Source organism: Doryrhamphus excisus, linkage group LG2 (genome assembly GCF_037039965.1).
Source record: "Doryrhamphus excisus strain RoL-2023G ecotype Guam linkage group LG2, RoL_Dexc_Guam_v1.1, whole genome shotgun sequence".
NCBI lineage: Eukaryota > Metazoa > Chordata > Actinopteri > Syngnathiformes > Syngnathidae > Doryrhamphus > Doryrhamphus excisus.
This window is the reverse complement of record NC_136358.1, coordinates 15,705,597-15,722,099: the sequence shown is the minus strand read 5'-3', so window position 1 is coordinate 15,722,099 and position 16,503 is coordinate 15,705,597.

Genomic DNA, 16,503 nt, shown 5'->3' with positions numbered 1-16,503 from the left:
ATGTATGTCGTATTCAATGCTGGTGTCACATTGTTGACACAATACCCAACACAGGAAGTATTGTACAGAACAGGAAGTGAAAAAATGAACAACAATGCTAACACATGTGAGTCTATACTGTGTTTAATTTATGCCTTATATGTCTATTGTCTCTTATTATGTCAACTATATTAGATATTTGAGTGCAAAGTTGACTGTAGGGCTGTTATATCATGTCTAGAGGGCTCTAGTCATATTAAAATTTGGATTTTTAATGTTTTTTGGGTTCTCAACTAAAATTTTGGGCAACATTTTGCCTCAATTTGGATTTTTAAGGTTTTTTTGGGTTCTCAACTAAAATTTTGGGCAACATTTTGCCTCAGTTTGAGTACATTGTCTTGTCTTTGGTGGGATGAACTTTGTAGTATGAATAAAGATAGTAGTTGCGAGAGGGCTCTAATCATATTAAAATTTGGATTTTTAAGGTTTTTTTGGTTCTCAACTAAAATTTTGGGCAACATTTTGCCTCAATTTGGATTTTTAAGTTTTTTTTGGGTTCTCAACTAAAATTTGGGGCAACATTTTGCCTCAGTTTGAGTACATTGTGTTGTCTTTGGTGGGATGAACTTTGTAGTATGAATAAAGATAGTAGTTGGGAGAGGGCTCTAATCATATTAAAATTTGGATTTTTAAGGTTTTTTGGGTTCTCAACTAAAATTTTGGGCAACATTTTGCCTCAATTTGGATTTTTACGTTTTTTTTGGGTCCTCAACTAAAATTTTGGGCAATATTTTGCCTCAGTTTGAGTACATTGTCTTGTCTTTGGTGGGATGAACTTTGTAGTATGAATAAAGATAGTAGTTGCGACAGGCCTAGCAGCGCTTTTATATTCAGTACGGGTGTCACGAAATACTCGATTCAGGACACGAGACAAGACCCAAGATTGGGTCTATGGGATGAGGCAAGATTTTAACATTATTTTTCAGAAAAGTACAATAAAAAATATGACAATATATTGCAATTGTCTGTACAGCAGCACACATCATTTAAGTTCACATAAGAGCCACACCATCGTGAGTTGTGCACGTCTCAGTTATGGCAAGGCTGAGTGTGTGTGTGTGTGCTTGTGCGCATAGTGCCTATTTTACAGGCAGAAGCTGAGACACTCCGTGCCCCACCAAACCATGTAGGTCTTGCATTTGCCTTTTAAGAGGCCCTTATCGCTGTCACACTGTCCTAGTGACTGCATGCAGATAGACTGTAGCGCGAGTCACATGTGACAGTTGCTGATAAACACACACACACACACACACACACACACATACAAAGCGACACATCTCCATGAAGACTGTCAGAGCGAAAACCTTCTAAAGCGCTCGCTCCAGCACCTCTTGGCACATTTCTGTCTTCAAATAAGAGCATCACCTCTCATCTCGATATCAGATTGAGTTTAACTGGCGCTGGTGCTGCTGTCGTATGACCCAAAAAAGGCTTTCGTCACTCCCAAAAAAAAAAAGAGCAATATGTTACCCCAAATTTAAGAGCAGAAAGGGTCAATTATTATTTTAATGATAACAAAATACAGTCTTTTAAAAAGCATTAAAAATAATGAAACCAAGTTTGTTTTTTCTAATAAAAATATTCACAGAACTCTGAATTCATTCATTATTAAAGTCAGGACAAAAATCCATACTTTGAAAAAAAAAATCATTACAGTCATTATCTATATTAAAGGTGGACATTTTAAAAAGCTAAATTGCAGATAAAGTTAGCGGCCCAAACCGGACGTGTTTCTATGGATGTGGGAGTGGGATGCCTGGAGTCGGACGTAGGTGGAGTACATTAAAACAGACCTCTTTGGTGGGAACCACGAAATGCAAAGAAAAGCATTAAAAATAATGAAACCAAGTTTGTTTGACTTTTTTTCCTACTAAAAATATTCACAGAAGTCTGAATTCATTCATTATTAAAGTCGGGACAAAAATCCATACTTTGAAAAAAAAATAATTACAGTCATTATCTATGTTAAAGGTGGACATTTTAAAAAGCTAAATTGCCGATAAAGTTAACGGCCCAAACCGGAAGTGTTTCTATGGATGTGGGAGTGGGCATGCCTGGAGTCGGATCGTGGGTGGAATACATTAAAACAGACCTTTTTGGCGGGAACCATGAAATACGAAGAAATACAGCTGAATAGGTGCAGATTCTGGAAGAACTAGAAAGCTTTAGCCTGAAAAATTTGCATAAAAGTCCCCTTCAAATAGGATAGAATAAATGGAAATAAACAAGTTAGAATAAGTCAGTGCTTCTCGAATAATGGAGCGGGAATGGGGAGGCAGGGAGTATTTTCAGTGTTAGTGCAGACCTGCCAACATGTACAAATTGATGGTACTCAACATGTAATTTGACTCTTGAATATGCTTGTATGCTTCACAGATCTCCATTTTGTTAAAAAAAAATACTGTAAATGAATTAATTAATCACACAATTAATGAAAACTTGACAGGTCATGTGCATGTGTTTCTGTTTTCCTTGTCTCGGTGGGTGGAGGCGGGGCCGCTAGCATATACGCACAGAGTTCAGAAGAGTGTAACAAAGTAGAAATGAAATAAGTAGATTGCAATATATTGTCATCTTGAGTGTCACTCCTAGTTTTGAACGCTACGCATGATGCGTTGCATTGTAATTCATACGTAAACCTTGCAATGGACAACAGAGTGTGTGGGTTTGTTTTTAAAGGCACTGAAAGACATCTCATTAAAAAGATTCCCCTGCCCTGATGTGATATTTGCTTATTTATGGGGATGCGTTACCCTCTAAGTGCTTGTGACTCCGGTAAGACACCGGCATCCAGCTGTCGGAGCGAATATCTGCACTCGCGTATCGGAGGGCGCCGTCTTACTCGGGATCGACAGTGTTTGCAACCGGGTGTCATCCTTTGCATATTCGAGTGAATCTTTGCCTTGACGATTGCCTTGAACAAGAAGCTAACGCTGCCAAGCCGCTGAAAGCTGAAGTAGAGCACAAGTTGTCTGCTAAAAGATCTAAAAAGATCCGAGAGAGACAAGTTCTTGGTTGAATGTTTGGAATTTGCTGTGCTCGTGAAAGAAATTGAGTTCCGCTCTCTTTCTGGTGTAATATCAGATTTCATAAACAATGACGGCGTTTGTTGTCGAATGGGTTTATAATCCATTTACGTCTTTGTGCGTTCATTTCATTGCAAACAAGAAGAAGCTTCAATTTGCACTCAAATGTTTGCAAAGCTACTTAGCGGCCCTCCTCTGCTGGGGGGAATGGAGAGCTTGCCTGATTTATGTGAGAGGGAGAGAAATATCATTTGTATAAGCTTTTAATCTGTGGAGAGATGATTCAAACTAGGACGAGGCTACTTGTCGCTGTGTTTCTTGACAGACATTTTCTGGCAGTGAAGGGACATACAGTACCAATCCCAAAATTTAAAAACGTGCCGTTTCCATCGAAAAAAGTGTGAAAAGATGTGTTATCTTATTTTGATGTTCGGCTCAACACGGTCGATCAAATTATGATTGCAGTAGTAATGTAATTCACAATTAATATATAATAGTAATGGTTACATTTCATTTGAACATGCATCAGATTACAATTGAATGCATCACATAATCAGTTCACAGTTCCACATGTCCAAAAGGAGTAGGAAGAAGCAATGCTTATTAAATACTACACCTCCATCTGGTACTTTTACAATCAGTAACTGTTACATTTGTTCACTTCACTTCTCCTGCTTCTCCTGCTTTCCATAATACAGTTTAAGGGTTTTTTGGGAGTTTTTTTGTTATTTGTTTTTTTGTTTTTTTTAAATAATGTACCTCGTACCGAAGTACAAGGTGATATGACCATACAATGACATAATGGGTACCATAGTAACTGTCTAGTAACTGATATATATATATATATAGCACATCATGACTGGTCGAAGACTCTTCATCCTTGTATTTAGCAAACATCAACTGCTTGTATTGTTTCTTGAATTGGCTCATCGTTGTGCATTGTTTGAGGTCCTTACTCAATCCATTCCATAGTTTGATTCCACATACTGAAATGCTATGGCTTTTTAACGTAGTCCTAGCATAGAAGTGTTTCAAACGTAGTTCTTCCCTGAGATCATATTTCTCCTCTCTTGTAGAGAAGTATTGGATGACATTTTTAGCTAATTGGTTATTTTTAGCCTTATGCATTATTTTAGCTGTTTGAAGATGAACTATATCAGCAAGTTGAAGTATTTGTGATTTTAGAAATAAGGAGTTAGTATGTTGTCTGTAGGTGGCATCATGAATTATCCTTACTGACCTTTTTTGCAGTACATTTAGCGAGTGAAGATTGCTTTTATAGTTAGTACCCCATATTCCCACACAATAAGTAAGATATAGTAGAACCAAAGAGCAATAAAGAGTGTGGAGTGATTTCTGATTGAGAACAAATTTTTCTTTGTTCAATATTGAAATATTTCTGGCCACCTTATGTTGTATATTTGTAATATGAGGTTTCCAGCTCATATTTTCATGTATTGTGATCCCCAGAAATGTATTTTCCTTCACCCTTTCAATGTCTACACCGTCTATTTGTATTTGCTGGTGCGTGTCCTGTCTGCTGTTACCAAAACAGCATTATTTTAGTTTTACTTAGGTTCAAGGACAATTTATTATTATCAAACCATCTTTTTAGTGTGACCATTTCTTCTCTGACCTCTGTAATCATTTAGTCTGTACTCCCTCTGGAACAAAAAACAGTGGTACCATCCGCAAATAATACTAGCTTTAAGTCTTTCATGACTTTTGGAGATATAATTGATGTACAAGTTGAACAGTTTCGGTCAGTAGAAAAAAAAATATATATATATATAAAATAATAAAATCATAGCAGGAACAGGTTTGGAGGGGGAGGAGCCAGTCTTGGCCATGCTGCTAGTACATAATTATGTTATAAATGTCGGTGCGTAATTTGCTACTTTAAAAACATTATTATTATTATTATTATTATTATTGTTATTGTTATTGTTATTGTTATTGTTATTGTTATTGTTATTGTTATTGTTATTGTTATTGTTATTGTTATTGTTATTGTTATTGTTATTGTTATTGTTATTGTTATTGTTATTGTTATTGTTAAACATTATTATGTCATCAAAAGGCTCCAAACTTGCCATTTTATGTATTCTGAAGTCTCCGAAGTCCTCTCCGTATTACGTTTGTTTACCTGCACGGTCAAATCCATGTAAAATTACTCCTGGGTGAAATCAACGCAAGGCATAATTCGGGTAGAGATGTCCAGACATTGTTGTAAGCAGACGAAAGATGATGTCATATATTGGCGCATAAACATAGAAGCATGTTGTTGTGACTTTGGGTCACCAGCAGCACATTTAAGGTTGCCATTTTCTTTATTAGCCTTCCTCCTTGTTGTGACGGAAGATTAATTGGGTAAAAAAAAAATAGCTGAGTCACCTGCGTACGGCCTTTGTGGAGACAATGCACTTAGCTAATTAGCGCTCCAAAACAAAATAACTCTCACCGCTTGACAAATTCTGACAATAGTCCATTAGGAACACCCAAAAAAACAAAAAACAAAAAAAAAATGTAAATTTAGTGCACGATTCCCCCGTGCATGGGATGTACCAATGCGTAGCGGTTTAAAAGATACGGCCCTCAAGGCTGCGCAAATATATGAAACTAAAACCAACAGCATGTGTGATTGTCTTCCTTCCCAAGCTATTTGAGGGCGTATCAGGGCTCGCTATGATAAAGGCACGTTTAATAGGCTGCTCTATCAGAGCGTAGCTGAGGGATGAAACAGGCTCCTGACTCCAGCTAAGCCCTTGAGAGGGGGCATGAATCAGGGCGGCAGAGCTTGAGCGCGGTCCTGATGATTATCCCGTGGCATGAGCCGCGTGGAACCTCTCAATTAACAATCCTACACAGACACGGTTAGCCAATATGTGTGTGCATGCAATTAAAAATCAATGGGTCACCCCCCAAGTCCGGGGCTTGGATTGATCAGGCCGAGGTCCGGGCGTGGATGCGGTACTTCCTCCTTGTCGGTTAAATCTAAACAAAAGCAAGATTTTAATCTGGAGCAGACGAAAGCAATTTGTTCAGGGTTATAAGTTAATTAGCTTGCGTCTTATATGGAACTTTGTAGTGACTCTTTTTCCTCAAGGGAGGAAAAATTATGAGACATTAGCCGTAATGATATCTTCTCTGTAGCAATGGATTTGGGGGGGGGGGGGGGGGGGGCACGTGGAAGCTAGGCGTCAGGTGAAAATGACAAATTAAAGCAGGCATTCTGAGAAGCGTGATTGAGGTGAAAATGTGTTGACAGGAAGACTTGAAGGGTGGCGTGTGAACAAGAGCGTTGCCCCGGCAACCCTAGCGGGCCATTTGCAACTGCAGAACACAGAGAGGAGGTTTAATGAATTTCTGGTAGATTCCTAAAAACAGCTCCTATATCATATTGACCAATCGTGTCCAAAGGCCATAATCGGTCCTTCGCATATTCGCATATTATCATCGTATATCATACCATTATTAAAGAGATGTAATATTAGCACCTGCATGGTGGTGAGTGAGTGTGAGAGTGTGAATGAATGTTTGTCTGTATGTGCCCTGTGATTGGCTGGCGACCAGTCCAGGCACCCCCGTATAGTCAGAATGGTACAATGTGGGCACCCCTATATAGTCAGAATGGTACAATGTGGGCACCCCATATAGTCAGAATGGTACAATGTGGGCACCCCCACATAGTCAGAATGATACAATGTGGAGCACCCCATATAGTCTGAATGGTACAATGTGGGCACACCCATATAGTCAGAATGATACAATGTGGGCACCCCATATAGTCAGAATGGTACAATGTGGGCACCCCCATATAGTCAGAATGGTACAATGTGGACACCCCTATATAGTCAGAATGGTACAATGTGGGCACCCCCATATAGTCAGAATGGTACAATGTGGGCACCCCTATATAGTCAGAATGGTACAATGTGGACACCCCTATATAGTCAGAATGGTACAATGTGGGCACCCCCATATAGTCAGAATTTTACAATGTGGGCACCTCTATATAATCAGAATGGTACGATGTGGACACCCTCATGTCATCAGAATGATACAATGTGAACACCCCCATATAGCCAGAATGGTACAATGTGGGCACCCCCATATAGTCAGAATTTTACAATGTGGGCACCTCTATATAATCAGAATGGTACAATGTGGGCACCTCCATATAGTCAGAATGGTACAATGTGGGCACCCTCATATAGTCAGAATGGTACAATGTGGGCACCCCCATATATTCAGAATGGTACAATGTGGGGCACCCCTATATAGTAAGAATGGGACAATGTGGTCACCCCTATATAGTCAGAATGGTACAATGTGGGCACCCCCATATAGTCAGAATGGTACAATGTGGGCACCCCTATATAGTCAGAATGGTACAATGTGGACACCCCTATATAGTCAGAATGGTACAATGTGGGCACCCCCATATAGTCAGAATTTTACAATGTGGGCACCTCTATATAATCAGAATGGTACGATGTGGACACCCTCATGTCATCAGAATGGTACAATGTGAACACCCCCATATAGCCAGAATGGTACAATGTGGGCACCCCCATATAGTCAGAATTTTACAATGTGGGCACCTCTATATAATCAGAATGGTACAATGTGGGCACCTCCATATAGTCAGAATGGTACAATGTGGGCACCCTCATATAGTCAGAATGGTACAATGTGGGCACCCCCATATATTCAGAATGGTACAATGTGGGGCACCCCTATATAGTAAGAATGGGACAATGTGGTCACCCCATATAGTCATAATGGTACAATGTGGGCACCCCCATTGAGTCAGAATTTTACAATGTGGGCACCCCTATATAGTAAGAATGGGACAATGTGGTCACCCCATTAGTCAGAATGGTACAATGTGGGCACCCCCATTGAGTCAGAATTTTACAATGTGGGAAGCCCATTGAGTCAGAATGGTACAATGTGGGCACCCCCATATAGTCAGAATGGCCCTACTTTGCTTAATATTTTATAGTTAGATATTATTTCTGGGGGATGCAGACCCTTACTTAATTCCTCTAACATTGTGGAAGTCTCTTTCCTTCATATTTGCTTGCCTCCTCGTTTGCATTCCTCTTCAGCCAATCCCCATCCTTCTGTGTCCATGAGAGCTCCTTCTTCCTTATCGCGTCTTATGAAATGATCTTCCGGCACAGCCAATCCTTGCTTCTCTCTCCCACTCCCTATCTTCACTGCATATCTATCCATCAAGCATTCCTCCCTGCAGTGCAATGTATGCCCTGCTAGCTAACCCCTGTCCAATTCATCCCCATACTTCTTACCCATCTTTCATATGGCTTAACCCTCAGCCTCCTTGCGCTATCTCGTCTCGGCTGGCCCCAGGGCAGTCTGTATGTAAGTTTTACAGTGTGTGTGTGTGTGTGTGCAGCTCAGTCACATGCACAGGAATGGGGTTCTGCAGGGGTCAGCCTTGCTATGGACACAAAGACAGTGACCTTCACTTCCAGCAGAGTAAATGCATACGAGGGCAGCCTATTTTTTTTTAAGTGTTCCTCAGCACTCAGTGACGCATGCACGGTGGCTGACTAGAGTGTGTCACCTGCAGGAGCCCTACACCTTTGTGACACTGTCACCCACGCTTGCTGTGCTTGATTAGATGTGTCATTGCTGCTCCATGTTGCAAAATGTACGCAAGTGTACACACACTAGTGGAGTAGCTTTGCACAACAATCCAATTAGGAACACAATAATTGCCAAGCAGGAACAACCGAGGCTATTACGCTGTCAAGGGCTTGAAGGATAGAGGACAGCCAAATTGAAAGGAGGCTACTTGAAGGTGGAAGCTGAAAATGTTTGCTGCTTTTTGTCCCCTTAATGCATTATTTTATTGTCATGATCAGCTTGACACTTTGTTTACGCTTTTATCTCTAACGGTGTGTGTGTGTGTGTGTGCTTCATTGGTCTTCCTCTCACTCTCTGCAGCGGACCTCTACCCCCTAGTGGCCAGGCGGTGTAGTGCAAATGTGCTCACTGTACCTGCTCCTAATAGTTTTCTTTGTTTCATATTTACATTTTAATCACATGCTTACACTTGCACAATTCAACACGTCTGAAAAGGAGTCGAAAGAAGCAGAGCTTATTCGTTCTTATCCCTTCCGCAAGTCTGTTCACTTCCTGTGTTTAAATATAAATGTGGTGTTTGCATGCTGACTAATCACATTCCGAAATAGCAAAAAAAAAGCATCTTAATGACAGGAAGGATGTGAAATTGGGTTTTGAGGGCTTAAGTCACCGCTGCGAAGTGAATCCGTGCATGTGTTGGCAAGATTAGTAATTGTGCAGACCCGTCATACATATGCAAATACACTCTCATGATCCCACAGCATTTGAACAGAATTACAGCGAGCATCCGTCACACTGAAAGACTCCACACTGGCCCATATAATCACTCAGCTGAATTGGGGGCAAGAGTGAAAAGAAAGGAGGTATTTTTCTTCCCTCTGCACACGCTCCAAATGTGCTGCAGATGCTTCTGGATCGTTTTCAGTAGCATACAGTGCACGCTGATGGGGTTCAGGGTTGTTTTTTTTTTTTTTGTAAATATTTGATAGTGCAGCGATGTGTCGAGAGACATGAAGAACATCCGCCAGGAGTCGTTTTTAGGTCAGCTACAGGACCACGCTTCTGCTTCTCCCTCTTCTGCTTGTTCGCCGTGTAAACAGCATATAGGAACAATAGTTTTGGCTGTTAGTTAAAAAAACAGCAAGAATGTGTGTCAAAGTGTCAAGAAAAGTAAGTAAAATAGGATTTTTCATGTCAGCTCTATTCAACTGGCGGCCTACTTTGGCTGCTGTTCAGCACTAGAGGTTAACGTTTTTACAGCAGATTCCTAAAAAGAGCAGCTCACACTTCTCGAATATAGGATCTTTGGCTAAAAACAGCAGGGTGCTTCCATGAAATGAAGAATATTTGAATTGTTCTTACAATATATGCTTAAATGGGACCTATTCTGCTTTTTCCACTTTTCTGACCTATAAATGTCGTTCTAATGTTGTACTCTCGTGTTAAATGATGCCAAAGTTTCAGATAATGAGGTTTGCATATTTGGAAATGAGCCCTGAAAGAGGTTTGGGATGGCTCTGAATGTTTCAAAAGTTGTGGTAAAACTGCCCTTTTGTGATGACACAGAGGGGCGGTCGTCCTTATATGGTTCATAGTTAGGAAGCACTTTGGCCGTGTGACCAATCACAGCGGAGTGGGCATGCTCGAAGGTGGGCCGTGGGTGGAATAAATTAAAACAGACTGCTTCGGCTGGAAGCACAAATAGGTGCTGGAATAGGTGCAGATTCTGCAAAATGTAAAAAAAATTCTATGTGGGTTATTGTGTGTAGCTGCTTTATAGGAGACCACAACTCAATACAAAGGGTTGAAAAATTAGCAAATAGGTCCCCTTTAAAAAACATGAGCGCCCCTGTCGCACAGAGGATCTTTGCGCAATAGATCCTTAAAAACTGAATTTGCAGTAAATTATCAAAAACTGCAAAGCACTACAGTGATATAGAGGATCTTGGACCGCTGTTGTTGCAGTAGAGTGCTCCTCTCACATAAAGGATCTTTTCTTTGATATTTTGGATATTTCAAAATATACCTAAAAACAGCAAAGTGCTGCTTCTAGATTTTGCACCAAATTTGCAGTAAGTCGTCAAAAACAGAAAAGCATCACTGGAGGGTCTTAGACTAGTGTTTTTGTAGTCAATCCTTAAAAACAGCGTTGTGCTCCTGAAACATAGCAGATGTGTGACTTTTTTTCAGTAGATCCTTGAAATTAGCAGCATGCTACTGTCACGTAGAGGATCTGCGATTTGTGTTTTTGTAGTAGATCCTTAAAAAACAGCACAGCAATGTTGGAATATCTTTAAAAACAGCAAAGCGCCACACCCCATAAAGGATCATTGGCTTGTGTTTGTGCAATAGATCCTTAAAAACAGCAAAGTGCTACTGTCACATATGGGGAGCTTTGGCAAATTTGCAGTAAGTCGGCAAAAACAACAACTACTTGGACGGGTGTTTATGTAGTAGATCCTTAAAAACAGCATTGTGCTCCTGCCACATAGCAGATCTAACTGTTTTTTTCAGTAGATCCTTAAAAATAGCAGCATGCTACTGTGACAAAGATAATCCTCAATGACAGTTTTTGCAGTAGATCAATAAAAACAGCAAAGTTCTCCTTTCACATAGAGGATCTTTGAGTAGGGTTTTTTGCAAGCACAATTGATATGTTTAGCTATGTTTTTATTCAAACAACATAAAAACATGTGAACTCATGACAGCTAGTTTCCTCAAAAGGTGTTTGCATGTAGCATGAGTTTCTTCCATGCCAAATTGATCCAATTCGACTACTTCGTCACATCTGTCAGACACGTTCACCGTGTTAGGCTTCAAAGTTAGTGCAAGAGGGAGGGGAAGTTTGGAAAACCAGTTGGCACCATCAAGCAAAGGGGGTCACGGGGGAACCAGTTAATGGGAAATCGTTATGTAAATCCAATCTAATTAAAATGAGAGCTGTATTCGCAGAGTGTAAGGTATATATTGGGGAGATGGGGGGTATTAATACACATTATTACCTCGTGCCTAATTTGCATAACCTAATGCACGCTCATATTGGCTTGTATCTTGGAATAATCATAACAAATACTGTGCTGTGTTAGTGGATTCATATATATATATTTATTATTATATGTGTAAGCGCCAAATAGCAAGGTGCATGATTAAGTTAGGGTCACATTAAACAGATCGCTGCACAATCAACGTATGGCCTGTAAATATAACGTGTGCACCATGCATGAAGTGTGAGGCTGCTCAGACCCACGACTGCCGCTTCATTCATACAGCCCTCCATTTTGGCTTTGTATGAAGGTTGCAAGAACTACGCCTGAGCTGTACATTGTGCGTACCAATGACGTAAGATCCATACCGGAAACGTGATTGGTTCAGTTTGTAACCAGTCTTTTAGCACGTAGACCGACCGAGTGTTTACGCTGACATGGCATTGTATGGAGAAATACTTGATGTCACCTATTAAATTGTGATCCTTCATGTCTGCATTAGATTGCATATACTTTGCATTGTGTCATTTTAAATGTATATTTAATTAGATTTTTAGTGGGTAATTGAGTCGTATGAAATGACACCTTTGAAGCAAATGTTAGAATATTCAAGTGTGAGGGGTCAAAAAGAACCTCGTACTAAACACACTTTTTTTCCTGACGTCTCTCCAGTCCCTGAAGGCAACACTCAGCCATAGCCGTTTCTTGTCATACACCACTTTGTAGTTTTTTAAGTTCCTCTGAAGAAAGCCATTCTTGTCTCTCTGGGCTACCCAGGCATGGGACACAATGTACAGCATTTCTGCTTAAAATCACAGCCTTCAAAGTACATTTCTCTTTTTCGCCTGTCGCCTTTTGCAATCATCAGAGGCGTCAAAAGTTGTAGTTTTAAATAGGCTTTGAAGTGAAGTGATGAAAGTGCACTTTTTTTTTTATAATAATGCGCTTTTCAATCAGTTCCTCCAGGGCTCCTTGAAAGGTGTTGACAGTGAACATGTCAAATTCATTCACCTTTAAGGGGACCTATTGTGCTTTTTTCATTTTTCTGACCTATAAATGTAGTTAGAAGGTTGTATTTTTGTGTTAAATGATGCCAACGTGGCACATAATGAGCACTCAAGAGTGTGACCAACCACAGCAGAAAACATTTTCACGGTAAACACAAAATCCAAAGAAATAAAGCTGAATAGGTGCAGATTCTGGAAGATCTAGAAAATTTTCTGTGCTGGTTATTGTGTGTAGCTGCTCTATAGGAGTCCTACTCAATACAACAGGATGAAAAATGAGCATAATGTCCTGCTATATATTTTTTATGTAACTTGTTGAAAAAAAATTGTATCCTCCACTGTAGAATAACAAATGTGAAGTAAACTTGAAGGTGGGCAGGGCTTATAGGGATTTTTGTGATTCCCACGCATTTATGTGATCACAGGCAACTTTTCTTTCAAAGTCAAAAACATCAAGCCATCGCTGGCTGCCTTCCTCTCCTTCAGGCTCTTGATGTTGGAAATGTCCTCAACAGTGGCATCAATAAACTTTTCTTCCACCTGGCCAAGAAAGCAGTGTTCTTCATCTTTTCCCACATTCTCCATCAACTGGGCTTTGCTGTTCCCAATTTGGGAGCCTGACCATAAGAGACAGGCAGACGGAGCTGTCTGTGGTGCTTTTGATTTGCAAGCATTGTTTTGACATAGCTGCTTGGAACAGTGGTGTATTGTGGGAATTATTTATTCCTGGATAATTTTTTGTCTGCTAACTCCTCCCACATTTCTTATTTCTCAAACTCCACATAGAGATGCCCAAGCGGAGAAACGAACGCATGTCTTTCCGATCTCTGATCTCCTCAATCAGAAATCACTCCACACTCTTTATTGATCTCTGGTTCTACCATATCTTACTTATTGTGTGGAAATATGGGCTAATAACTATAAAAGCAGGGCTAATAACTATAAAAGCAATCTTCACTCGCTAAAGGCACTGCAAAAAAGGTCAGTAAGGATAATTCATGATGCCACCTACAAAGAACATACTAACTCCTTATTTCTAAAATCACAAATACTTAAACTTGCTGATATAGTTCATCTTCAAACAGCTAAAATAATGCATAAGGCTAAAAATAACCAATTAGCTAAAAATGTCATCCAATACTTCTCTACAAGAGAGGAGAAATATGATCTCAGGGAAGAACTACATTTGAAACACTTCTATGCTAGGACTACGTTAAAAAGCCATAGCATTTCAGTATGTGGAATCAAACTATGGAATGGATTGAGTAAGGACCTCAAACAATGCACAACGATGAGCCAATTCAAGAAACAATACAAGCAGTTGATGTTTGCTAAATACAAGGATGAAGAGTCTTGAACCAGTCATGATGTGCAATACATATCACTATATTGACACTTACTATGGTACCCATTATGTCATTGTATGGTCATATCACCTCGTACTTCGGTACGGGACAAAAAATAAAAAAAAACATTTTTTTTAATTAAACTATATTAGGAAAGCAGGAAGTGAACAAATGTAACAGTTACTGATTGTAAAAGTACCAAATGGAGGCGTAGGATTTAATAAGCTTTGCTTCTTCCTACTTCTTTTGGACATGTGGAACTGTGAACCGATTATGTGATGCACTAATTGTAATCGGATGCATGTTCAAATTAAATTAAACCATTACCATTACCATTCCAGACCAATCGGCAACCGTGCGGGCTTATTCCAAAATGTGTAGTAGAAAAAAAGTCAATAAACAGCAGAGCACTGTGGATGGACTACAGTATGATTAGCTCCATCCTTTGGGTACCACTGTGCTGCCACTCCACTGAAAGGAGTCCTTTTGGTCCACGTATTTAGGCCTCCTTCCAATGTTCTCCTGTTGGTTAATGTGCTTTCCAGCAACATCATTTTTTTTCATGGATTTTTGCTGTCCTGTTGTTTGCTCTCCACAGGCTGCAGGAGGCACGCTGAAGGAGGGCGTCGTTCAACTTGTTCTTCCTTTTTCCTGGCTTGTCTCGGAATTATTCATGGACTCTCACGCTCACTGTATGTGCTGTCGTCCCAACCAAAGAGCAAATAGTAGCCATGCGTGGATCTGCACTTTTTTTGCAAATGTGTCCATCGTCCAATCCCTATGATATATTTAAATATATCATCATGCCATATGCGTCTTGAGCCCTCACAGTCTTTTGTCTTTTGCATGCAAGGTGGTTGCTCCGTCTCTCACACTGTGCACCACCAGCGTCTCAGTGAGGGAACAGCATGCTCCTGTCGCTTCACTCAGCAGGGTCAGCCTGACTCGCATATAGACACCAAAAAAAAAAAAAAAGGAAATGCAACCCTCCTCCCCAGGCTGCACACAACTCAAGCTTGGAGCAGTCCACAAAGATCCAATATCCACAATGATTAACCTTACATTACCCAAGCCGGCGTCTGGAATCCAGTGCCAGCGCTGACTCACAGTGTGGGCCTCATAAAATGCTCCATTAAACAATTATGAGACCTGAAAACGCCACCGCCTGACCATAAGTGACAGGCAGAGTTATCTTTGGAGGTGGCCAGAGCATCCTTTCAGTGTTACTGATGCTTGCCTTGGGTTTGTAGGCATGTTATGACATAGATGAATCTGTGATGTGTTTTGTATTTAATACAGAACAGTAGCAAATATCACAAATGCCTTCATTAATCAGGCTGAATTTGAAAAGTCATTACCATATTTTCTGGACTATAAGTCACTCCAAGTATAAGTCGCACAAGGCCAAAAATGCATAATTAGGCAGAAAAAAACATACATAAGTCGCACTGGAGTATAAGTCGCACAAGGCCAAAAATGCATAATTAGGTAGAAAAAAACATACATAAGTCGCTCTGGAGTATAAGTCACAGGAACAGCCAACCTGTGAAAAAAAGTGTGACTTATAGTCCGGAAAATACAGTATACCATATTTTCTAGACTGTAAGTCTCTCCGGAGTATAAGTCGCACAAGGCCAAAAATGCATAATTAGGTAGAAAAAAACATACATAAGTCGCACTGGAGTATAAGTCACATTTTTTGCGGGTAATTTATTTTCCAAACTACTTGACCAAAACAGACATTACGTCCTCTTGGAAGGCAAGTTCTAACAATAAAAGAATAGAGAACAGGCTGAATAGGTGTAAGATATGCTAACACAATGGTTATTCAGCTACACAAAAAATAAACATGAACAGAAAAGGTGTCCAGTGTTTATGTAACATGAACAGTTTTTTCATATATAAGTCGCTCTGGAGTATAAGTGGCAGGAACAGCCAACCTATGAAAAAAAGTGCGACTTATAATCCGGAAAATACGGTATATAAAATAGTGTCATGTTCGTTTCAACAGTATGTTGCAATGTGAAATCAATGCGCTCAAGAAAAAAGTTCCGGTAATGCTTAAAATGACAAAAATACGACCATAAGTATTACATGTTATCATGAATGTACTTGTTACTACATAGTCACATGTACATAAAACCTTGTTGGAGTTTTTTTTTAGGCATTTTAATTACAACCTTCATAGGCAGCACAGGTGTATCCCATTACGTGCAGTCATGAGCTCTCTTTTTATCTGTTTTTATACCTTTATAATGCACAGAAATCATGGGAAAGCATAGCTCTTTTTGGCCACATGGTTAGCAAATATTTACAAGTACAGTAATCTCTTCTTTACTGTGGTTAGTTGGTTCCAGAACTGACCGTGATAAGTGATTTTCCAGTAAGTAGGATTTCTTATGTATAAATGGAATATTTGTGTAGTTAGAGCATCAAAAACCTGTTAAGACTGCATTTTGAGCCCTGTATGAACTCTGCCTAGCAA